The sequence below is a fragment of the Chiloscyllium punctatum genome, chromosome 47 (genome assembly GCF_047496795.1).
Source record: "Chiloscyllium punctatum isolate Juve2018m chromosome 47, sChiPun1.3, whole genome shotgun sequence".
Taxonomy (NCBI): domain Eukaryota; kingdom Metazoa; phylum Chordata; class Chondrichthyes; order Orectolobiformes; family Hemiscylliidae; genus Chiloscyllium; species Chiloscyllium punctatum.
The window spans coordinates 53,117,596-53,142,651 of record NC_092785.1 but is presented as its reverse complement, the minus strand read 5'-3'; the positions used below and the strand labels follow the sequence as shown (position 1 = coordinate 53,142,651).

The following is a 25,056-nucleotide window of genomic DNA, read 5'->3' as shown; positions in this document are numbered from 1 at the left end:
CATGCACACAGACACACTCTCTCACACACACACTATTTCTCACATAAGACACACTGTCATACACACACACAGACACATACACACTTCGACACAGACACATACACATATAGACACACACACACGTTCTCTCTCTCACACACACTCTCAAACACACATACACACTCTCTCTCACACACATACACACTCTCTCACACACACACATGCACACAGAGACACACACACCCTAAAACACACACACAGCCACACACTCTCACATGAACATGCACTTCTCTCTCACGCACACATATACAGACACACAGAGATACACATGCATCCACTCTTTCACACACACAAACACGGGCAGTCTCTCTCTCTCTCTGTTTCTCTCTCTCTCTGTCTCACACACACACACACACACACAGAGCTGGCATGGTTGAGGTATTGCTGGAGAAATGATTTCTCCGAGGACGGAACCCTGATCTCACATGATGACTGCTCCATGGAGACAGACAGCAGCTACAGATGGACTTGTTGGATCTTCCTGTGCCCCACCTCTTGCATCGACAGCATTAGTCTGTTTGGGTGCCTGCTTTCCTAAAACGTCTCCAAGCAACAAGTGACAATAGATTGAGGAAAGTTTTCCCCCAAACCATGTTTCAGACACATCCTGATGTTATTTTTCACTGATTGTTTAAAATGATCTGAATCTTCTGAAATGGGGAGTGGCTTCCATTTCAGATTACGACACCAGAGTGCCTCGGGGACCCTGAGGAAATGATCAGGGAATTGCATCTATTCCTTTCTATCCTCTGCACTCTGTACCACGAGATAGTGCTCCCTCAGTACCTCAGATAGTGCTCCCTGAATACCCCAGATAGTTCTCCCTCAATATGTCAGATAGTGCTCCCTCAGTACCTGAGATAGTTCTCTCTCAGTACCTCAGAAAGCGCTCCCTCAGTACCTCACAAAGTGCTCCCTCAATACCTCAGATTGTGCTCGGTCAATACCTCAGATAATTCTATCTCAATACCTCAGATAGTTCTCCCTCAATACCTCAGATGGTACTCCCTCAATACCTCAGATAGTTCTCCCTCAGTACCTCAGATGGTGCTCCCTCAATACCTCAGAAAGAGCTCCCTCAGTACCTCAGATAGATCTCCCACAGTACCTCAGGTAGTTCTCCCTCAATATCTCAGATAGTGCTCCCTCAATACCTCAGATAGCTCTCCCTCAGTACCTCAGGAAGTACTCCCTCAATACCACAGATATGTTTCCCTCAGTACCTCAGATAGTGCCCCCACAGTACCTCAGATAGTTCTCCCTCAATACCTCAGAAAGTGCTCCCTCAGAACCTCAGATAGTTCTCCCTGAATACCCCAGATAGTTCTCCCTCAATACCTCAGATAGTTCTCCCTCAGTACCTCAGGTAGTTCTCCCTCAATATCTCAGATAGTGCTCCCTCAATACCTCAGATAGCTCTCCCTCAGTACCTCAGGAAGTACTCCCTCAATACCACAGATATGTTTCCCTCAGTACCTCAGATAGTGCCCCCACAGTACCTCAGATAGTTCTCCCTCAATACCTCAGAAAGTGCTCCCTCAGAACCTCAGATAGTTCTCCCTGAATACCCCAGATAGTTCTCCCTCAATACCTCAGATAGTTCTCCCTCAATACCTCAGAGTGTGCTCCCTAAATACCTCAGAAAGTGCTCCCTCAATACCTCAGATAGTGCTCCCTCAGTACCTCAGATAGTTCTCCCTCAGTACCTCAGATAGATCTCGCTCAATACCTCAGAGAGTGCTCCCTCAATAGCTCAGAAAGTGCACCCTCACTACCTCAGGTAGTTCTCCCTCAATACCTCAGAAAGTGCTCTCTCAGTACCTCAGATAGTTCACCCTCAGTACCTCAGATCGTTCTCCCTCAATACCTCAGGTAGTGCTCCCTGAATACCTCAGATAGTTCACCCTCAATATCTCAGATAGTGCTCCCTCAATACCTCAGAAAGTGCTCCCTCAGAACCTCAGATATTTCTCCCTCAGTACATCAGAAAGTGCTCCCTCAATACCTCAGATAGTTCTCCCTCAATCCCTCAGAAGGTGGTCCCTCAATACCTCAGAAAGTGCTCCCTCAGTACCTCAGAATGTGTTCCCTCAATCCCTCAGAAAGTGCTCCCTCAATACCACAGAAGTTCTCCCTCAGTACCTCAGAAAGTGCTCCCTCGGTACCTCAGATAATGCTCCCTCAATTCCTCAGAAAGTCCTCGTTCAATACCTCAGATAGTTTTCCCGCAGTACCTCAGATAATGCTCCCTCAATTCCTCAGAATGTGGTCTCTCAATACCTCAGAAGATGCTCCCTCAGTGCCTCAGAAAGTGATCCCTCAATACCTCAGAAGTTCTCCCTTAGTACCTCAGAAAGTGCTCCCTCAATATCTCAGAAATTTGCTCCCTCAGTACCTCAGATAGTGCTCCCCCTGTACCTCAGAAAATGCTCCCTCAGTACCTCAGAAAGTGGTCCCTCAATACCTTAGATAGTGCTCCCGCAATACCTCAGAGAGTGCTCCCTTCAATATCTAAGAAATTGCTCCAACAGTACCTCAGACAGTGCTCCCTCAAAAGCTCAGAAAGTGCTCCCCCAATACCTCAGAATGTGCTCCCTCAATACCTCAGATAGTTCTCCCTCAGTACCTCAGAAAGTGCTCCCTCAATATCTCAGTAATTTGCTCCCTCAATACCTCCGAATATGCTCCCTCAATACCTCAGAAAGTGCTCCCTCGGTACCTCAGATAATGCTCCCTCAATTCCTCAGAAAGTCCTCGTTCAATAACTCAGATAGTTTTCCCTCAGTACCTCAGATAATGCTCTCTCAATTCCTCAGAAAGTGGTCTCTCAATACCTCAGAAAGTGCTCCCTCAGTGCCTCAGAAAGTGCTCCCTCAATACCTCAGAAAGTGCTCCTTCAATACCTCAGATAGTGCTCCCTCAATACCTCAGAAAGTGCGCCCTTCAATATCTAAGAAACTGCTCCCACAGTACCTCAGACAGTGCTCCCTCAATACCTCAGAAAGTGCTCCCTCAGAACCTCAGATAGTTCTCCCTGAATACCCCAGATAGTTCTCCCTCAATACCTCAGATAGTTCTCCCTCAATACCTCAGAGTGTGCTCCCTAAATACCTCAGAAAGTGCTCCCTCAATACCTCAGATAGTGCTCCCTCAGTACCTCAGATAGTTCTCCCTCAGTACCTCAGATAGATCTCGCTCAATACCTCAGAGAGTGCTCCCTCAATAGCTCAGAAAGTGCACCCTCACTACCTCAGGTAGTTCTCCCTCAATACCTCAGAAAGTGCTCTCTCAGTACCTCAGATAGTTCACCCTCAGTACCTCAGGTAGTGCTCCCTGAATACCTCAGATAGTTCACCCTCAATATCTCAGATAGTGCTCCCTCAATACCTCAGAAATTGCTCCCTCAGAACCTCAGATATTTCTCCCTCAGTACATCAGAAAGTGCTCCCTCAATACCTCAGATAGTGCTCCCCAGTAACCCAGAAAGTGCTCCCTCAATACCTCAGATAGTTCTCCCTCAATCCCTCAGAAGGTGCTCCCTCAATACCTCAGAAAGTGCTCCCTCAGTACCTCAGAAAGTGCTCCCTCAGTCCCTCAGAAAGTGCTCCGTCAGTACCTCAGATAATGCTCCCTCAATTCCTCAGAAAGTGGTCTCTCAATACCTCAGAAAGTGCTTCCTCAATACTTCAGAAAGTGCTCCCTCAGTACCTCAGATAGTTCTCCCTCAATACCTCAGAAAGTGCTCTCTCAATACCGAAGAAAGCGTCACTTTATTGTATTTAACCCCCAAAGCCCCTCAGACATTACCTCCACAAAACATTCACATCCTCAACACTTCAGGGCTCAGCCCAGCCCCCCCCCCCCTCAGATTGTGTTCAAACCCCTTCAGACAGTGAGGACCCACATCCACCCCTGTCCAAGATTGGAGCCCAGGTCCCCAGAACATTACTTGTCTCTCTGGATTAATTTTAGAATTCCTACAGTGTAGAAGCAAGCCATTCCGTCCATTGGCTCCACACTGACTGTCTGAACAGCATCCCACCCAGACTCACATCCTCTACTCTATCCCTGTAATGCTGCATTTCCCATGGCATCTTTGGGCGGTGGGAGGAAACTGGATCACCTGGAGGGAACCCGCACAGATACAGAGAGAATGTGTAAACTCCACACAGACAGTCACCGGGAGTTAGAATCAAACCACTGAGACACTGTGCTGTCCTCTCTCCTTGCATGCCATGTCATCTAACCTTTTACTAAGTGTCTCCTATGTGAAACCTTCTCATCTGTCTCCTTGGTCATCCCCTCAAAAGCTCTATCAACTTGGACACATCATTTCCAAACAAACCCAAGCTGACCATCCCTAATCAATCCTTGCTTTTCCAAATGCATGTAAGTTGTCTCTCAGAATGCCCTCTAACAGCTTACCCACCACTGCCATCAGGCTCACAGCTCCATAGTTCAATGGCTGTTCCTTGCAGCCTTACTTCAATAATGGCCCATCATTAATCACCCTCCAGTCTTCAGGCACCTCACCCGTTGCCACTGATCGGTCCATCTGACAAGGCCATCTCCATCCTTCTGTAACCTAAGACTATCATCCTCAGTATTTATCACCCAACCAATCTTCATATCATTCATGAACCCAATGATTAACCCTCCACCATTCAAATCTAAATCTTTTCTATCAACCACATCAGCAAGACCCCAACAGTGAGACATGAACAGACAGTGGTTTCTAATGGGGCCATCACTGTCTGCTTCCTGGCTCTCAGCATTCTGCACCAAATTCCTTGGATCTTGAGTTTTTATGTTCACTATCAGTTTCCAGTATGGATCCTGATAAAAGCCTTACTGACCTCCAAGCAGGCGACAGGAAAGCATTGCCCTTATTTACACACCTGGTCACCTCCTTAAAAAGCGCAATCCCATTGGTCAGACCTGACCCTCCCCTTAACACAACCATTCTGACTGTTCTTCGTGAACTCCAGTCTCTTTAAATGCTGATTAATTCTATCTCCCAAAATTGCTTCCAACAGACGTCCCACCCACGATATCAGCCTGACTGGCCTGTAGCTGCCAGATATATACCATGCTCCTTCTTGAATAACAGTACCACATGGTCAGTACGATGACACCTCTCCTGTGGACAGAGGGGATTTGAAAATGTTTGCAAGTGTACCTGCTACTTCCTCCATCACCTCATTCGGTAAACTGAGATACATTTCCACCATCTTTGGAGATTTATTGGGTTGTAAGAAGGCCTGACCACTCAGAACCATTTCTCTCTCTATATATGCTCATTCATTTAATTGTATCACAGAGCATCTTCACGATTTCATATCAACCCTGTCCCAATGAGCATTGACAAAATGCATTCATTCACTGTAGCCTCTGGGTCCATGCACAAATTTTCACTGTGTTTCTCGCATTATCAATTCACCCTTAATGTCACTGTAAGGTACATTCAGAATTCTATTTCCCCTCTTAGCACTCCTCTCTCCCAGGCAATTAGCCTGTGATATGATTTGGAGGAGTGTGGGATGTCATTCTGGATGTGAATTAGCATTGGGAAGCTCAGAAATAAGGAACACCCAACTGTGCTGAGTGTGGGGCAGTGGGATTCATTTGGGATGAGCACACGGAAGCTGAGGAATAAAACAAAAACTCGATCCCTGGGAAAAGAGGGTGGTACCTCTTCAGGTTCAATAACCAATTAAAGATGGTCTGTTTGAACACAGTCTCTGGAATCTGGACGTGGGAATCATTACTGAGCAGGGTATGAAGGAAGCAGATTCAGAAATGGACTGAACAATTTCAGATATTCCTCGTAGACCACAAGACATGGGAGCTGAAACTAAGTCTTTCAGCCCATCTGATAGTGTGGCACTCACTCAGTACTGACTCTCTTACAATGCAGGTATCCCACAGACTGATGCGCTGACAGTGTAGCGCTCCCTCAGTAATGACCCTCTGACAGTGCAACACTGCACCCATATGGACCCTCTGACATTGCAGCACTCCTTCAGTACTGACCCTCTGACAGTGCAGCACTCCTTCAGTACTGACACTCTGACAGTGCAGCACTCCCTCAGTACTGACCCCCTGACAGCGCAGCCCTCCCTCAGTATTGACCCTCTGACAGTGCAGCACTCCCTCAATGTGACCCTCCGACAGTGCAGCACTCCCTCAGTGCTGACCCTCTCACAGTGTGACACTCCCCCAATGCTGATACTCTGACAGTGTGGCACTCGCTCAGTAATGACCCCTCTGACAGAGCAACACTATCTCAGTACTGACCCTCTGACAGTGTGGCACTCCCACAGTACTGACCCTGTGACATTGCAGCACTCCCTCAGTACAGACTGTTTAGCAGTGCAGCATTCCTTCAGTACTTACCCTTTTATATTGCAGCACTCTCTCAGTACTGACCCTCTGACAGTGTAGCACTCCCACATTACTGAACCTCCAGCAGTGTAGCACTCCCTCAGTACTGACCCTCTGATATTGCAGCACTCCCTCAGTGCTGACCCTCTGACAGTGCAGCACTCGCTCAGTATTGACCCTCTGGCAGTGTGACAATCCCGCAGCACTGACCCTCTGACAGGGCAGCATTCCATCAGTACTGACACTCTCACAGTGCAGCACTCCCTCAGCACTGTCACTCTAAGAGTGTGGCACTCCCTCTGTACTGACCCTCTGACAGTGTTGCACTCCCTCTGTACTGACCCTTTGGCAGTGTAGAACTCCCTCAGCACTGACCCGCTGACAGTGTGACACTCCCTCAGTGCTGACCCTCTGATAGTGTGACACTCCCTAAGTATTGACCCTCTGACATTGCAGCACTCCATCTGTACTGACCATCTGACAGTGCAGCACTCCCTCACTACTGGCCCTCTGACAGTGCAGCACTCTCTCAGTGCTGACCCTCTGACAGTGTGACACTCCCTCAGTACTGACCCTCTGGCAGTGCAGCACTCCCTCAGCACTGAACCTCCGACAGTGTGGCACTCCCACAGTGTTGACCCCCTGACAGTATGACACTCCCTGGGTACTGAACCGCTGACAGTGCAGCACCCTCTCTGTACTGACCCTTTTGCACTGTAGCACTCACTCAGCACTGACTGTTTGGAAGTGTAGCGCTCCCTCAGCACTGACCCTCTGACAGTGTGACAATCCCTTAGTACTGATGCTCTGACAGTGTGGCACTCGCTCAGTAATGACCCCTCTGACAGAGCAACACTATCTCAGTACTGACCCTCTGACAGTGTGGCACTCCCACAGTGCTGACCGTGTAACATTGCAGCACTCCCTCAGTACAGATTGTTTAGCAGTGCAGCATTCCTTCAGTACTTACCCTTTTATATTGCAGCACTCTCTCAGTACTGACATTCTGACAGTGCAGCATTCCCTCAGTACTGACTCTCTCACAGTGTAACACTCCCTCAATACTGTCACTCTGACAGTGTGGCACTCCTTCAGTACTGACCCTCTGACAGTGCAGCACTCCCTCAGTACTGACCCTCTGACAGTGCAGCACTCTCTCAGTACTGACCCTCTGATAGTGCAGCACTCCCTCAATGTGACACTCCGACGGTGCAGCACTCTTTCAATGTGACACTCCGACAGTGCAGCACTCCTTCAATGTGACCCTCCAACAGTGCAGCACTCCCTCAGTGCTGACCCTCTCACAGTGTGATACTCCCCCAGTGCTGATACTCTGACAGTGTGGCTCTCGCTCAGTAATGACCCCTCTGGCAGAGCAACACTATCTCAGTACTGACCCTCTGACAGTGTGGCACTCCCACAGTGCTGACCGTGTAACATTGCAGCACTCCCTCAGTACAGATTGTTTAGCAGTGCAGCATTCCTTCAGTACTTACCCTTTTATATTGCAGCACTCTCTCAGTACTGACATTCTGACAGTGCAGCATTCCCTCAGTACTGACTCTCTCACAGTGTAACACTCCCTCAATACTGTCACTCTGACAGTGTGGCACTCCTTCAGTACTGACCCTCTGACAGTGCAGCACTCCCTCAGTACTGACCCTCTGACAGTGCAGCACTCCCTCAGTACTGACCCTCTGACAGTGCAGCACTCCCTCAGTACTGACCCTCTGACAGTGCAGCACTCCCTCAATGTGACCCTCTGACAGTGCAGCACTCCCTCAGTACTGACCCTCTGACAGTGCAGCACTCCCTCAATGTGACCCTCTGACAGTGCAGCACTCCCTCAGTACTGACCCTCTGACAGTGCAGCACTCCCTCAGTACTGACCCTCTGACAGTGCAGCACTCCCACAATGTGACCCTCCGACAGTGCAGCACTCCCTCAGTGCTGACCCTCTGACAGTGCAGCACTCCCTCAATGTGACCCTCTGACAGTGCAGCACTCCCTCAGTGCTGACCCTCTCACAATGTGACAATCCCTTAGTACTGATACTCTGACAGTGTGGCTCTCGCTCAGTAATGACCCCTCTGACAGAGCAACACTATCTCAGTACTGACCCTCTGACAGTGTGGCACTCCCACAGTGCTGACCCTGTGACATTGCAGCACTCCCTCAGTACAGACTGTTTAGCAATGCAGCATTCCTTCAGTCATTACCCTTTTATATTGCAGCACTCTCTCTGTACTAACCCTTGACAGTGCCGCACTCCGTCAGTACTGACCCTCTGACAGTACAGCACTCTCTCAGCACTGACCCCTCTGACAGTGGAGCACCCCCTCAGTACTGACCCTCTGACATTGCAGCACTCCCTCAGTGCTGACCCTCTGACATTGCAGCACTCCCTCAGTCCTGACCCTCTGACAGTGCAGCACTCCCTCAGTATTAACCCTCTGGCAGTGTGACAATCCCGCAGCACTGACCCTCTGTCATTGCAGCACTTCCTCAAGAGCTGACCCTCTGACAGTGCAGCACTCCCTCAGTATTGACCCTCTGGCAGTGTGACAATCCCGCAGCACTGACCCTCTGACAGTTTGGCACTCCATCAGTACTGACACTCTCACAGCGCAGCAATCCCTCAGCTCTGTCACTCTGAGAGTGTGGCACTCCCTCAGTACTGACCCTCTGACAGTGTGGCACTCCCTCAGTATTGACCCTCTGACAGTGCGGCACTCCCTCAATCCTGTCACTCTGACACTGAGGCACTCCCACAGTGCTGACACTCTGACATTGCAGCACTCCCTCATTACTGACTCTCTGACAGTGCAGCACTCCCTCAATACTGACCCTCTGACAGTGCAGTACTCCCTCAGTACTGACAGTGCAGCACTCCCTCAATACTGTCACTCTGACAGTGTGGCACCCCCTCAGTATTGACCCTCTGACAGTCCAGCATTCCCTCAATACTGATCCTCAGCCAGTGCAGCATTCCTCAGTGCTGACCCTCTGACAGTGCACAATCTCTCAGTAATGACCCTCTCACAGTTCAGCTCTCTCTCACTAATTACCCTCTGAATTTCAGCGCTTCCTACATCCCGACCCTCTGACAATGCTGCACTCCCTCTATACTGACTCTCTGGCAATGCAGGAATCCCTCAGTACTGACCCTCTGACAGTGCAGCACTCCCTCAGTAATGACTCTCTGACAGTGTAACACTCCCTCAGAACTGATGCTCTGACAGTGCAGCACTCCCTCAGTACTGACTCTCTGACAGTGTAACACTCCCTCAGAACTGATGCTCTGACAGTGTATCACTCCCTCAGTACTGACTCTCTGACAGTGTAACACTCCCTCAGAACTGATGCTCTGACAGTGTATCACTCCCTCAGTACTGACTCTCTGACAGTGTAACACTCCCTCAGAACTGATGCTCTGACAGTGTGACACTCCCTCAGTACTGACCTTCTGACAGTGCAGCATTCCCTCAGTACTGACTCTCTCACAGTGCAACACTCCCTCAATACTGTCACTCTGATAGTGCAGAACTCCTTCAGTACTCACCTTCTGACAGTGCAGCACTCCCTCTGTACTGACCCTCTGACAGTGTGGCACTCCCAAAGTACTGACACTCTGACCGTACAGCACTCCCTCAGTATTGATCCTCTGACAGTGCAGCACTCCCTCAATACTGATCCTCTGACAGTGCAGCACTCCCTCAATACTGATCCTCTGACAGTGCAGCACTCCCTCAGTACTGTCACTCTGACACTGTGGCACTTCCACAGTGCTGACTCTCTGACAGTGCAGCACTCCCTCAGTACTGACTGTCCGACAGTGCAGCACTCCCTCAGTACTGACCCTCTGACAGTGCAGCACTCCCTCAGTACTGACTGTCCGACAGTGCAGCACTCCCTCAATACTGACCCTCTGACATTTCAGCGCTTCCTCCATCCCGACCCTCTGACAATGCTGCACTCCCTCAATACTGACTCTCTGGCAATGAAGCAGACCCTCAGTACTGACTGTCCAACAGTGCGGTGATCTCTCATGACCGATTCATGACAGTGTGAACCTGACTCCGTACTGACCCTCTGATAGTGCAGCAGTCCCTCAGTCCAGCTTTCCTGACAGTGCAGCATCCACTCAGTATTGACCCTCTGACAATGTGACACACCCGCAGTACTGACCATCTGACAGTGCAGTACTCCCTCAGTACTGACCCTCTGACAGTGCAGCACCCCCTCAGTGCAGACCCTCTGACAGTGTAGCACTCTCTATATACTGACCCTCTGACAGTGTGGCACTCTCTCAGTACTGACCCTCTCACAGTTCAACTCTCTCTCAGTAATAATCCTCTGACATTTCAGTGTTTCCTACGTCCCGACCCTCTGACAATGCTGCACTCCCTCTATACTGACTCTCTGGCTATGCAGGAATCCCTCAGTACTGACCCTCTGACAGTGCAGCACTCCCTCAGTACTGACCCTCTGACAGTGCAGCACTCCCTCAGTACTGACCCTCTGACAGTGCAGCACTCCCTCAATACTGACTCTCTGGCAATGAAGCAGACCCTCAGTACTGTCTGTCCAACAGTGCGGTGATCTCTCATGACCGATTCATGACAGTGTGAACCTGACTCCGTACTGACCCTCTGATAGTGCAGCAGTCCCTCAGTCCAGCTTTCCTGACAGTGCAGCATCCACTCAGTACTGACCCTCTGACAATGTGACACACCCGCAGTACTGACCATCTGACAGTGCAGTACTCCCTCAGTACTGACCCTCTGACAGTGCAGCACTCCCTCAGTACTGACCCTCTGACAGTGCAGTACTCCCTCAGGGCTGACCCTCTGACAGTGCAGCACTCCCTCAGTACTGACCCTCTGACAGTGCAGTACTCCCTCAGTACTGACCCTCTGACAGTGCAGTACTCCCTCAGTACTGACCCTCTGACAATGTGACACACCCGCAGTACTGACCATCTGACAGTGCAGTACTCCCTCAGTACTGACCCTCTGACAGTGCAGCACTCCCTCAGTACAGACCCTTTGGCAGTGCAGCACTCTCTCAGTGCTGACCCTCTGATAGTGTGACACTCCCTCAGAGCTGACCCTCTGACAGTGCAGCACTCCCTCAGTGCTGATCCTCTGACAGTGTGACACTCCCGCAGTACTGACCATCTGACAGTGCAGTACTCCTTCAGTACTGACCCTCTGACAGTGTGACACTCTCTCAGTGCTGAACCTCTGACAGTGCAGCACTCCCTCTGTACGGACCCTCTGACAGTGCAGCACTCCCTCAGTACTCACCCTCTGACAGTGTGACACTCCCGCAGTACTGACCATCTGACAGTGCAGTACTCCTTCAGTACTGACCCTCTGACAGTGCAGCACTCCCTCATTACTGACCCTCTGACAGAGCAACACTATCTCAGTACTGACCCTCTGACAGTGAGGCACTCCCTCAGTACTGACCCTCTGACAGTGCACACTCTCTCAGGACTGACCCTCTCACAGTTCAATTCTCTCTCAGTAATAATCCTCTGACATTTCAGTGTTTCCTACGTCCCGACCCTCTGACAATGCTGCACTCCCACTATACTGACTCTCTGGCTATGCAGGAATCCCTCAGTACTGACCCTCTGACAGTGCAGCACTCCCTCAGTACGGACCCTATGACAGTGCAGCACTCCCTCAGTGCTGACTCTCTGACAGTGCAGCACTCCCTCATTACTGACCCTCTGACAGTGCACACTCTCTTAGTACTGACCCTCTCACAGTTCAGCTCTCTCTCACTAATTACCCTCTGAATTTCAGCACTTCCTACGTCCCGACCCTCTGACAATGCTGCACTCCCTCTATACTGACTCTCTGGCTATGCAGGAATCCCTCAGTACTGACCCTCTGACAGTGCTGCGCTCACTCAGTAAGGACACTCTGACAGTGCAGCACTCCCTCAGTACAGACCGTCTGACAGTGCGGCACTCCCTCTATACTGACCGTTTGACATTGCAGCACCTCCTCAGTACTGACACTCTGACAGTGTGACACTCCCTCAGTACTGACCCTCTGACAGTGTGGCACTCTATCAGTACTTTCACTCTGACAGTACAGCACTCCCTCAGTACTGACCCTCTGACAGTCTGGCACTCCATCAATCCTTTCACTCTGACAGTGCAGCACTCCCTCAGTACTGACCCTCTGACTGTGCAGCACTCCCTCAGTACTGACCCTCTGACAGTGTGACATTCCCTCAGTACTGACCCTCTGACAGTGCAGCACTCCCTCAGTACTGACCCTCTGACAGTGCAGCACTCCCTCAGTAGTGACACTCTGACAGTGCAGCACTCCCTCAGTACTGACCATCTGACAGTGTGGCACTCCCTCAGTACTGACCCACTGACAGTGCATCACTCCCTCAGTACTGACCCTTTGGGAGTGTAACACTCCCTCAGCATGGACTCTTTGGCAGGGTAGACCTCCCTCAGCTCTGAGATTCTGACAGTGTGGTACTACCTCAGTACTGACCCCTCTGACAGTGCCGCACACCCTCAGTACTGACCCCTCTGACAGTGCAGCGCTCACTCAGTAAGGACACTCTGACAGTGCAGCGCTCTCATAGTAAGGACTTTCTGAGAATGTGGCACTCCCTCAGTACTAACCTTCTAACTTTGCAGCACCCACTCAGTAATGACACTCTGACTGTGCAGCACTCCCTCAGTACTGCCACTCTTACAGTGCAGCACTCCCTCAATACTGACAGCTCTGACAGTGCAGCACTCCCTCAGTACTGACCCTCTGACAGTGTGGCACTCCCTCAGTACTGACACTCTGACAGTGCAGCGCTCCCTTAGTAAGGAGCCTCTGACAGTGCAGCACTCCCTCAGTACTGACCCTCTGACATTGCAGCACTCCCTCAGTACTGACCCTCTGACTGTGCAGCACTCCCTCAGTACTGCCACTCTTACAGTGCAGCACTCCCTCAATACTGACAGCTCTGACAGTGCAGCACTCCCTCAGTACTGACCCTCTGACAGTGTGGCACTCCCTCAGTACTGACACTCTGACAGTGCAGCGCTCCCTTAGTAAGGAGCCTCTGACAGTGCAGCACTCCCTCAGTACTGACCCTCTGACATTGCAGCACTCCCTCAGTACTGACATTCTTACAGTGCAGCATTCCCTCAGCACTGACCCTCTGTCAGTGTGGCACTCACTAAGTACTGGCACTCTGACAGAGCAGCACTCCCTCAGCACTGACCATCTGACAGTGCAGCACTCCCTCAGTAGTAACACTCTGACAGTGCAGCACTCCCTCAGTACTGACCCTCTGACAGTGCAGCACTCCCTCAGTAGTAACACTCTGACAGTGCAGCACTCCCTCAGTACTGGCATTCTGACAGTGCAGCACTCCCTCAGTACTGACCATCTGACAGTGTGGCCCTCCCTCAATACTGACGTTCTGACAGTGCAGCACTCCCTCAGTACTGACCATCTGACAGTGTGGCACTCCCTCAGTACTGAAACTCTGACAGTGTGGCCCTCCCTCAATTTGACCCTCTGACAGTGTGGCACTCCCTCACTACTGACCATCTGACAGTGTGGCACTCCCTCAGTACTGAAACTCTGACAGTGTGGCACTCCCTCAATTTGACCCTCTGACAGTGCAGCACTCCCTCAGTACTGACCATCTGACAGTGTGGCACTCCCTCAGTACTGACGTTCTGACAGTGCAGCACTCCCTCACTACTGACCATCTGACAGTGTGGCACTCCCTCAGTACTGAAACTCTGACTGTGTGGCACTTCCTCAGTACTGACCCTCTGACAGTGCGGCACTCCCTCAGTACTGACCCTCTGACAGTGCAGCACTTCCTCAGTACTGACCCTCTGACAGTGCGGCACTCCCTCAGTACTGACTCTCTGACAGTGCGGCACTCCCTCAGCACTGACACTCTGACAGTGCGGCACTCCCTCAGTACTGACCCTCTGACAGTGTGGCACTCCCTCAGCACTGACACTCTGACAGTGCGGCACTCCCTCAGTACTGTCACTCTGACAGTGCAGCACTCCCTCAGTACTGACACTCTGACAGTGCAGCACTCCCTCATTAATGATCCTTGGACAGTGCAGCGCTCCCTCAGTAGTGACCCTCAGACGGTGCAGCACTCCCTCTGTAATGACCCTCTGACAGTGTGACACTCCCTCAGTACTGATTCTCTGACAGTGCAGCACTCCCTCAGTGCTGACCCACTGACAGTGCAGCACTCCCTCAGTGCTGACCCACTGACAGTGCAGCACTCCCTCAGTACTGACCCACTGACAGTGCAGCACTCCCTCAGTGCTGACCCACTGACAGTGCAGCACTCCCTCAGTACTGACCCACTGACAGTGCAGCACTCCCTCAGTGCTGACCCACTGACAGTGCAGCACTCCCTCAGTACTGACCCTCTGACAGTGTGACACTCCCTCAGTACTGATTCTCTGACAGTGCAGCACTCCCTCAGTGCTGACCCACTGACAGTGCAGCACTCCCTCAGTCCTGACCCTCTGACTGTGCAGCACTCCCTCGGTACTGACCCTCTTTATTTCTTGGGAAATATGGAGACATAGGGTTTGCAGATTCTGAGGAAGCATGAGAGAGACACACAAACCAAGGCCTGTCTGAAACTCTCTGCAATAGATTATTCAGAGGCACAGAGTCACAGAGATGCAGAGCATGGAACCAGACCCTCCTATCCAACTTGTCCATACCAACCAGATATTCTCATCTCATTTTATTCCATTTGCTAGCACTTGGCTGATATCCCTCTAAACCCTTCCCATTCACCTACTCATCCTGATGCCTTTTAAATGTCGCAATTATACCAGACCCCATCACTTCCTCTGGCAGCTACCTGCATGCCCTTGAATAAGTGCTCAAACATTCATACTGTCGATTCAAACTCTAATAAACACCAACCTACGAAAGGATATCATTGTCATTTTCAACTGACCCTTTGCTTCTTCATTACGCTGATTTGAACAGAGGTAAAGAAACAGAGTTAGTGACCATCCACCGTGACCCTGTTATAAAACTTATTTTCAAATGTGGCTTGTATGTGATTCCCACCCCCTCTAATAGTTGCCTGGAAGGTGGGGGTGGGGTGTACTCTCCTGCTGCAGTCCTTGGGTGTCCCACAGTGATGTTAGGGAGGGAGCTCCAGGAGTTTGACCTGCACCATGTAAAGAGCTCTCTTACTGGAGTGCCCTTTTTAAAGTTGGGAAGTTATTATAGACCAGGAGGACCTGAGAGCTGCTGTCTTGTCAGAGAGAGAGGCCTGGTGGGTCACACCCCTCAGGTGAGGGGAGAGGTCATGATAGAGATTGAGCCAACAATGTTGGCATCATGAACCTGTTAGCTGAGGTAACTGACCCCCCTTTGTAGCCGAGGGATTCAATCCCTTGAACAGAGCAAGCTTGAGAATTCAACACTAAAATCAATCTGTACGGACACGCTAGAGACCTGAAACATCAATACAGAGATTGCTGAAGAAGCTAAGCTTGTCCGGCAGCATCTCTGAGGGGAGAGGGAGAAAGAGACAGAGAGAAAGTTTACCTTTTAATCCAGTGATTTCTGCAGGAAAGTTCCTTCAGAACAAACTGTTTTGAGGAAGAGTCACTTGATAAAGGCACTTCACAAAGATCCTGATCAATGTAACTTTGTGATGTTAGTTCAGAAGGAACAGCTCAGACCTAACATTTCGGTGTGCCTTTGTTCTGTATCTGTTCTCCCATGTAGCCCGCACTCCGAATACAATACCTTACACAGCCTTAAACCTGCACACCTGCTGTGCTCTTCCAGCACCACTAATCCAGAATCTGGTTTCCAGCATCTGCAGTCATTGATTTTACCACAGCCTTAAACCTGTTTGTCAACTTTCAACAGTAGCAGCCTCAGGGCATTGAACACAGACTGAATTACTCAGTGATGCATGAATGAGATCAAGTTCTCAAGTCAACAGATGGTGGGGAAATTCAGCACAATACAGCAGGTAGCAACAGTGAAGAGAGGAACAATTCGCATTCCAAGTGACTCTTCCTCAAAACGGTCTGTTCTGAAGGAACTTTCGCGCAGAAATCACTGGATTGAAAGGTGAACTTTCTCTCTGTCTCTTTCTCCCCCTCCCTTCACAGAAGCACTATCTGAGGTAATGAGGGTGCACATTCTGAGGTACTGAGGGAGCACTTTCTGAGCTACCGAGGGAGCACTTTTTGATATATTAAGGGTGCACTTTCTGAGGTATTGAGGAAGCACTATCTGAGGTATTGAGGGATCAATTTCTGAGGATTTGAGGAAGCACTATCTGAGGTATTCAGGGAGCACAATCTGAGGTATTGAGCAAGCACTATCTGATGTAATGAGGAAAAACTCTCTGAGGTACTGAGGGAGCACTTTCTGAGGTATTAAGGAAGCACTACCTGAGGTACTGAGGGAGCACTTTCTGAGGTTTGAGAGAGCACTTTCTGTGGTCCTGAGTGTGCACTATCTGAGGAATTGAGCGAGTACTTTCTGAGGTATTGAGGGAGCACTATTTGAGGTACTGAGGGGCGACTTTCTGAGGTACTGAGTGTGCACTATCTGAGGTATTGAGGGAGCACTGTCTGAGGTATTGACGGTACTCCTTCTGAGGTATTGCATGAGTGCTTTCTGAGGTATTGAGGGAGTACTATCTGAGGTAACGAGGAAGCACCATGTGAGTACTGAGGGAACACTATTTGAGGAACTGAGGGAGCGTGTTCTGAGGTACTGAGGGAGCACTATTTGAGGTGTTGAGGAAGCACTATCTGAGCTATTGAGGGAGCATTGTATGAGGTACCGAGGAAGCACTGTATGAGGTACTGAGTGTGCACTATCTGATGTATTGAGGGGGCACTTTCTGAGGTATTGAACGAGTAATTTCTGAGGTATTGAGGGAGCAGTATCAGATGTACTGAGGGAGCACTTTCTGACGTATTGAGGGAGGACTTTCTGAGGTATTGAGGAAGCACTATCTGAGGTGCTGAGTTAGCACTATCTGAGGTACTGAGGGAGAACGTTCTGACATATAGAGGGTGCACTTTCTGAGGTATTGAGTGAGCACTATCTGAGGTATTGAGGGAGCATTTTCTGAGGTATTGAGGGAGTACTATCTGAGGTATTGATGGAGCACTATCTAGGTACTGAGGAAGCAGTTTCTCAGGTATTGAGTGAGCACTTTCTGAGGCAATGAGGGAGCATTATCAGAGGTATTGAGGGAGCACTTTCTGCAGTACTGCTGGAGCACCTTCTGAGGTACTTAGGAAGCACTATCTGAGGTATTGACGGTGCACTATGTGAGGTATTGAGAGAGCCTTTTCTGAGGTATTGAGGGAGCATTTTCTGAGGTACTGAAGGTGCACTATCTGAGGTATTGAGGGAGCCCTTTCTGAGGTACTGAGGGAGTTCTTTCAGAGGTATTGAGGAAGCACTATCTGAGGGACTGAGGAAGCAGTCTCTGAGGTACTGAGGGAGCACCCACTGAGGTATTGAGGTAGATCTATCTGAGGTATTGAGGAACATTATCTGAGTTATTGAGGGAACACTTTCTGAGGTATTGAGGGAGCACTTTGTGAGGTATGGAAGGAGCTCTTTTTGAGGTATTCAGGGAGCACTTTCTGAGGTATGGAGGGCGCACTTTCTGAGGTATTGGACAAGCACTTTTTGAGCTACTGAGGGAGCAATATCTCAGGTTTTGAGGGAGCACTTTCTGAGGTATTGAGGAAGCACTATCTGAGGGACTGAGGAAGCACTCTCTGAGGTACTGAGGGAGCACTTTCTGAGGCATTGAGGAAGCACTACCAGAGGTACTGAGGGAGCACTCTCTGAGGTATTGAGGGAGATCTATCTGAGGTACTGAGGGAGCACTATCTGAGGTATTGAGGGAGCACATTGATTTATTGAGGAAGCAATTTTCTGAGGTACTGAGGGAGCACTTTCTGAGGTATTGAGTGAACACTTTCTGAGATATTGAGGGAGCATTATATGAGGTATTGAGAGAGCACTTTCTGAGGTTTTGAGGGAGCACTATGTTAGGTATGGTGGAGCACTATCTGATGTATTGAGGGTGGACTTTCTGAGGTATTGAGGGAGGACCTTCTGAGGAATTGAGGAAGCACTATCAGAGGTATTGAGGGAGCATTATCTGAGGTATTGAGGGAGCATTATCTGAGGTACTGAGGGAGCACTATCTGAGGTACTGAGGGAGCACTATCTGACATACTGAGGGACCATTAACTGAGGAACTGAGGGAGCACTTTCTGTGGGACTGAGGAAGCACTTGTTGAGGTATTGCGGGTGCACTATCTGAGGTATTGAGGGAGCACTTTCTGAGGTAGTGAGGGAGCAATTACTGAGGTATTGAGGGAGTACTATCTGAGGTATTGGGGGAGCACCTTCTGAGGTATTGAGTGAGTATTTTCTGAGGTATTGAGGAAGCACTATCTGAGGTACTGAGGGAGCAATTTCTGAGGTACTGAATATGCACTATCTGAGGTATTGAGGGAGCACTTTCTGACGTATTAAGGAAGCACTGTCTGAGGTACTGAGGGAGCAATTTCTGAGGTACTGAGTATGCACTATCTGAGGTATTGAGTGAGCACTGTCTGAGGTACTGAGTGTGCACTATCTGAGGTATTGAGGGAGCACTGTCTGAGTTGTGAGGAAGCACTGCCTGGAGTACAGAGTGTGCACTATCTGAGGTATTGAGGGGGCACTTTCTGAGGTATTGAGCGAGTAATTTCTGAGGTAGTGAGGAAGCAGTATCAGATGTACTGAGGCGGCACTTTATGACGTATTGAGGGTGCACTATCTGAGGGACTGAGTATGCAATGTCTGAGGTACTGTGGGAGCATGTTCTGAGGTATTGAGTTAGCACTATCTGAGGTAATGAGGGAGCACTTTCTGACATATAGAGGGTGCTTTTTCTAAGTTATTCAGTGAGCACTATCTGAGGTATTGAGGGAGCACTTTCTGAGGTATTGAGGGAGTACTATCTGTGGTATTGATGGAGCGCTATCTAGGTACAGAGTAAGCAGTTTCTCAGGTATTGAGTGAGCACTTTCTGAGGTAATTAGGGAGCATTATCAGAGGTATTGAAGGAACACTTTCTGCAGTACAGCGGGAGCACCTTCTGAGGTACTTAGGAAGCACTATCTGAGGTACTGACGGTGCACTATGTGAGGTATTGAGGGAGCCTTTTCTGAGGTATTGAGGGAGCATTTTCTGAGGTACTGAGGGTGCACTATCTGAGTTACTGAGGGAGCCCTTTCTGAGGTATTGAGGGAGTACTTTCTGAGGTACTGAGGGAGTACTTTCCGAGGTATTGAGCAAGCACTCTCTGAGGTACTGAGGAATAATATCTGAGGTATTGAGGGAGCACTATTTGATTAACTGAGAAAGCATTCTCTGAGTTACTGAGGGAGCACTTTCTGAGGCATTGAGAAAGCACTATCTGAGCTACTGTGGAAGCAATATCTCAGGTATTGAGGGAGCACTTTCTAAGGTATTGAGTGAGCACTTTCTGAGGCATTGAGAGAGTACTATCTGCGGAATTGATGGAGCACTATCTCGGTACTGAGGAAGCAGTTTCTGGGGTATTGAGTGAGCACTTTCTGAGGTAATGAGGGAGCATTATCAGAGGGAGCACTTTCTGCAGTACTGCAGAAGCACATTCTGAGGTACTTAGGAAGCACTATCTGAGATTCTGAAAGTGCACTATGTGAGGTATTGAGAGAGCCTTTTCTGAGGTATTGAGGGAGCATTTTCTGAGGTACTGAGGGTGCACTATCTGAGCTACTGAGGGAGCCCTTTCTGAGGTATTGAGGCAGTACTTTCAGAGGTACTGAGGGAGTACTTTCTGAGGTATTGAGCAAGCACTATCTGAGGTACTGAGGAAGTAATATCTGAGGTATTGAGGGAGCACTTTCTTAGGTTTGAGGAAGCACTATTTCATTTACTGAGGAAGCACTGTCTGAGGTACTGAGGGAGCCCTTTCTGAGGTATTGAGGCAGTACTTTCAGAGGTACTGAGGAAGCACTGTCTGAGGTACTGAGGGAGCATTTTCTGAGGTATTGAGAAAGCGCTATGTGAGGTACTGAGGGAGCAATGTCTCAGGTATGAAGGGAGCACTTTCTGAGGTATTGAGGAAGCATTGTCTGATGTACTGAGGAAGCACTCTCTGAGGTACTGACGGAGCACATTCTAAGGTATTGAGGAGGCACGACCTGAGGTACTGAGGGAGCACCCTCTGAGGTATTGAGCGAGATCTATCTGAGGTATTGAGGAACACTATCTGAGGTATTGAGGGAACACTTTCTGAGGTATTGAGGGAGCACTTTCTGAGGTATGAAAGGAGCTCTTTTTGAGGTATTGAGGGAGCACTATTTGAGCTACTGAGGGAGCAATATCTCAGGTTTTGAGGGAGCACTTTCTGAGGTATTGAGGAGGCATTATCTGAGGTATGGAGGGAGCACTATCTGAGATATTGAGTGAACACTTTCTGAGATTTTAAGGAAGCAATATTCTGACGTACTGAAGGCGCACTTTCTGAGGTATTGAGTGAACACTTTCTGAGATATTGAGGGAGCATTATATGAGGTATTGAGGGAGCACTTTCTCAGGTATTGAGGGAGTGCTATCTAAGGTATAGGGAGCAAGGAGGTATTGAGGGAGCACATTCTGAGGTATTGAGGGAATACTTTCTTAGGTATTGAGGAAGCACTATCTGAGGTTTTGAGGGAGCACTTTCTGAGGTACTGAGGGAGCACTTTCTGAGGTATTGAGGGAGCACTTTCTGAGGTACTAATGGTGCACTTTCTGAGGTATTGAGGAAGCGCTATCTGAGGTATTGAGGAAGCACTTTTTGAGGATCTGAAGAAGCATGATCTGAGGTATTGAGGGAGTGCTATCTGAGGTATTGAGGAAGCACTTTCTGAGGTAGTGAGGAAGCACTATCTGAGGGACTGAGGGAACATTAACTGAGATACTGAGGGAGCATTATCTGAGGTACTGAGGAAGCGTTATCTGAGGTACTGAGGGAGCACTTTCTGAGGTATTGAGGAAGCACTATCTGAACTACTGAGAGAGCAATATCTCAGGTATTGAGGGAGTACTTTCTGAGGTAATGAGGAAGCACTGTCTGAGGTACTGAGGGAGCACCCTCTGAGGTGCTGAGTGTGCACTATCTGAGGTATTGAGGAACACTTTCTGAGGTATTGAGGGAGCACATTCTGAGGTATGGAAGGAGCTCATTTTGAGGTATTGAGGGAGCACTATCTGAGGTATTGAACAAGCACTATTTGAGCTACTGAGGGAGCACTTTCTCAAATTTTGAGGGAGCATTTTCTGAGGTAATGAGGAGGCACTATCTGAGGTACTTTGGAAGCAGAGGTACTGAGGGAGCACTTTCTGAGGTATTGAGGGAGCACATTCTGAGGTATGGAAGGAGCTCATTTTGAGGTATTGAGGGAGCACTATCTGAGGTATTGAACAATCACTATTTGAGCTACTGAGGGAGCACTTTCTCAAATTTTGAGGGAGCATTTTCTGAGGTAATGAGGAGGCACTATCTGAGGTACTTTGGAAGCAGAGGTACTGAGGGAGCACTTTCTGAGGTATTGAGGAAGCACTACCTGAGGTATTGAGGGAGATCTATCTGAGATATTGAGGAACACGTTCTGAGGTATTGAGGGAGCACTTTCTGAGATATGGAAGGATCTCTTTTTGAAGTATTGAGGGAGCACTATCTGAGGTACTGAGGGAGCGCTATCTGAGGTATTGAGGGAGCACTTTCTGAGGTATTGAGTGAACACTTTTTGAGATATTGAGGGATCATTATATGAGGTACTGAGGGAGCACTATCTGAGGTATTGTGGGAGCACTATCTGAGGTATTGACGGAGCACATTCTGAGGTATTGAGGGAGCACTTTCTGAGGTACTGAAGTAGCACTATCTGAGGTATTGAGGGAGCATTGTCTGAGGTATTGAGGGAGCATTATCTGAGGTACTGAGGGAGCACTTTCTGAGGTATTGAGGGAGAATTCTGAGGTATTGAGGGAGCAATTACTGAGGTATTGGGGGAGCACTATCTGAGGTATTGGGGGAGCTCCTTCTGAGGTATTGAGCGAGTATTTTCTGAGGTGTTGAGGAAGCACGATCTGAGGTACGGAGGGAGCACTTTCTGACGTATTGAGGAACCACTGTCAGACGTATTAAGGAAGCAGTGTCTGAGGTACTGAGGGAGCAATTTCTGAGGTACTGAGTGTGCACTATCTGAGGTATTGAGGGAGCACTGTCTGAGTAGTGAGGAAGCACTGCCTGAAGTACAGAATGTGCACTATCTGAGGTATTGAGGGAGCACATTCTGAGGTATTGAGCGAGCACTATCTTAGGTATGGGGGGGCACTATCTGAGGTATTGAGGGAGCACATTCTGAGGTATTGAGGGAGCACTTTCTGAGGTATTGAGCAAGCTCCATCTGAGGTACTGATGGAGCACTTTCTAACATATAGAGCGTGCACTTTCTAAGGTATTGAGTGAGCACTATCTGAGGTATTGATGAAGCACTATCTAGGTACTGAGAAAGCAATTTCTGAGGTATTGAGTGGGCACTTTCTGAGGTAATGAGGGAGCATTATCAGAGGTATTGAGGGAGCATTATCTGAGGTATTGAGAGAGCACTCTCTGCAGTACTGCGGGAGCACCTTCTGAGGTACTTAGGAAGCACTATCTGAGATATTGACGGTGCACTATGTGAGGTATTGAGAGAGCCTTTTCTGAGATATTGAGGGAACATTTTCTGAGGTACTGAGGGTGCACTATTTGAGGTTTTGAAGGAGCATTTTCTGAGGTATTGAGGGAGCATTTTCTGAGATACTGATGGTGCACTATCCGAGGTATTGAGGGAGCAGGATCTGAGGTACTGATGTTGCACTTCCTGAGGTATTGAGGGAGTACTTTCTGAGGTACTGAGGTAGTACTTTCCGAGGTATTGAGCAAGCACTATCTGAGGTACTGAGGAATAATATCTGAGGTATTGAGGGAGCACTTTCTGAAGAATTGAGGGAGCACTATTTGATTTACTGAGGAAGCACTCTCTGAGTTACTGAGAGAGCACTTTCGGAGGTATTGAGAAAGCACTATCTGAGGTACTGAGGGAGCACTATCTGAGGTATGGAGGGAGCACTTTCTGAGTTATTGAGCAAACACATTCTGAGCTACTGTGGGAGCAATGTCTCAGGTATTGAGGGAGCACAATCTGATGTACTGAGGGAGCACTCTCTGAGGTATTGAGGGAGATCTATCTGAGGTATTGAGGAACACTCTCTGAGGTATAGAGGGAACACTTTCTGAGGTAGTGAGGGTGCACTTTCTGAGGTATGGAAGGAGCTGTTTTTGAGGTATTGATGGAGCACTATCTGAGGTACTGAGGGAGCACAATCTGAGATATTGAGGGAGCACTTTCTGAGGTATTGAGGAAACAATTTTTCTGAAGTACTGAAGGTGAACTTTCTGAGGTATTGAGTGAACACTTTCTGCAAAATTGAGGGAGCATTATATGAGTTACTGAGGGAGCACTTTCTGAAGTATTGAGGGAGCACTATCTGAGCTATTGAGGGAGCATTATCTGTGATACTGAGGGAGCACTTTCTGAGGTACTGAGGGACCACTTTCTGAGGTATTAATAGTGCACTTTTTGAGGTATTGAGGAAGCACTATCTGAGGTAGTGATGAAGCACTCTCTAAGGTACTGAGGGAGCATTATCTGAAGTACAGAGTGTGCACTATCTGACGTATTGAGGAAGCACTATCTGAGGTAGTGATGAAGCACTCTCTAAGGTACTGAGGGAGCATTATCTGAGGTACTGAGGGAGCACTTTCTGTGGTACTGAGGAAGCACTTTCTGAGGTATTGAGAGTGCACTATCTGAGGTATTGAGGGAGCACTTTCTGAGGTATTGAGGGAGCAATAACTGAGGTGTTGAGAGAGCACTATCTGAGGTATTGGGGGAGCTCCTTCTGAGGTATTGAGCGAGTATTTTCTGAGGTATTGAGGAAGCACGATCTGAGGTACTGAGGGAGCACTTTCTGACGTATTAAGGAAGCACTGTCCGACGCATTGAGGGAGCAATTTCTAAGTTGTGAGGAAGCACTGCCTGAAGTACAGAGTGTGCACTATCTGACGTATTGAGGGAGCACTTTCTAAGGTATTGAGTGAGGACTATCTGAGGTATTGAGGGAACACTTTCTGAGGTATTGATGGAGTACTGTCTGAGGTATTGAGGGAGCACTTCCTGAGGTATTGAGGGAGTACTATCTGAGGTATTGATGGAGCACTATCTAGGTATTGAGGAAGCAGTTTCTCAGGTATTGAGTGAGCACTTTCTGAGGTAATTTGGGAGCATTATCAGAGGTATTGAGGGAGCACTTTCTGCAGTACTGCGGGAGCACCTTCTGAGGTACTTAGGAAGCACTATCTGAGGTACTGACGGTGCACTATGTGAGGTATTGAGAGAGCCATTTCTGAGGTATTGAGGGAGCATTTTCTGAGGTACTGAGGGTGCATGATCTGAGATACTGA

The 25,056-nt window shown here is 48.9% G+C and overlaps 1 long non-coding RNA gene across 1 annotated transcript in view; it reads right to left on the bottom strand.

Moving 5' to 3' along the window:
* LOC140468479 (uncharacterized) overlaps positions 1–16,273 on the bottom strand; it is a 60,038-nt gene extending 43,765 nt beyond the window's left edge. Inside the window, exon 1 of the long non-coding RNA XR_011955665.1 lies at positions 16,017–16,273. This is a non-coding gene — a long non-coding RNA (uncharacterized lncRNA). The remainder of the gene's footprint in view (positions 1–16,016) is intronic.
* Between the last annotated feature and the right edge of the window lie 8,783 nt (positions 16,274–25,056).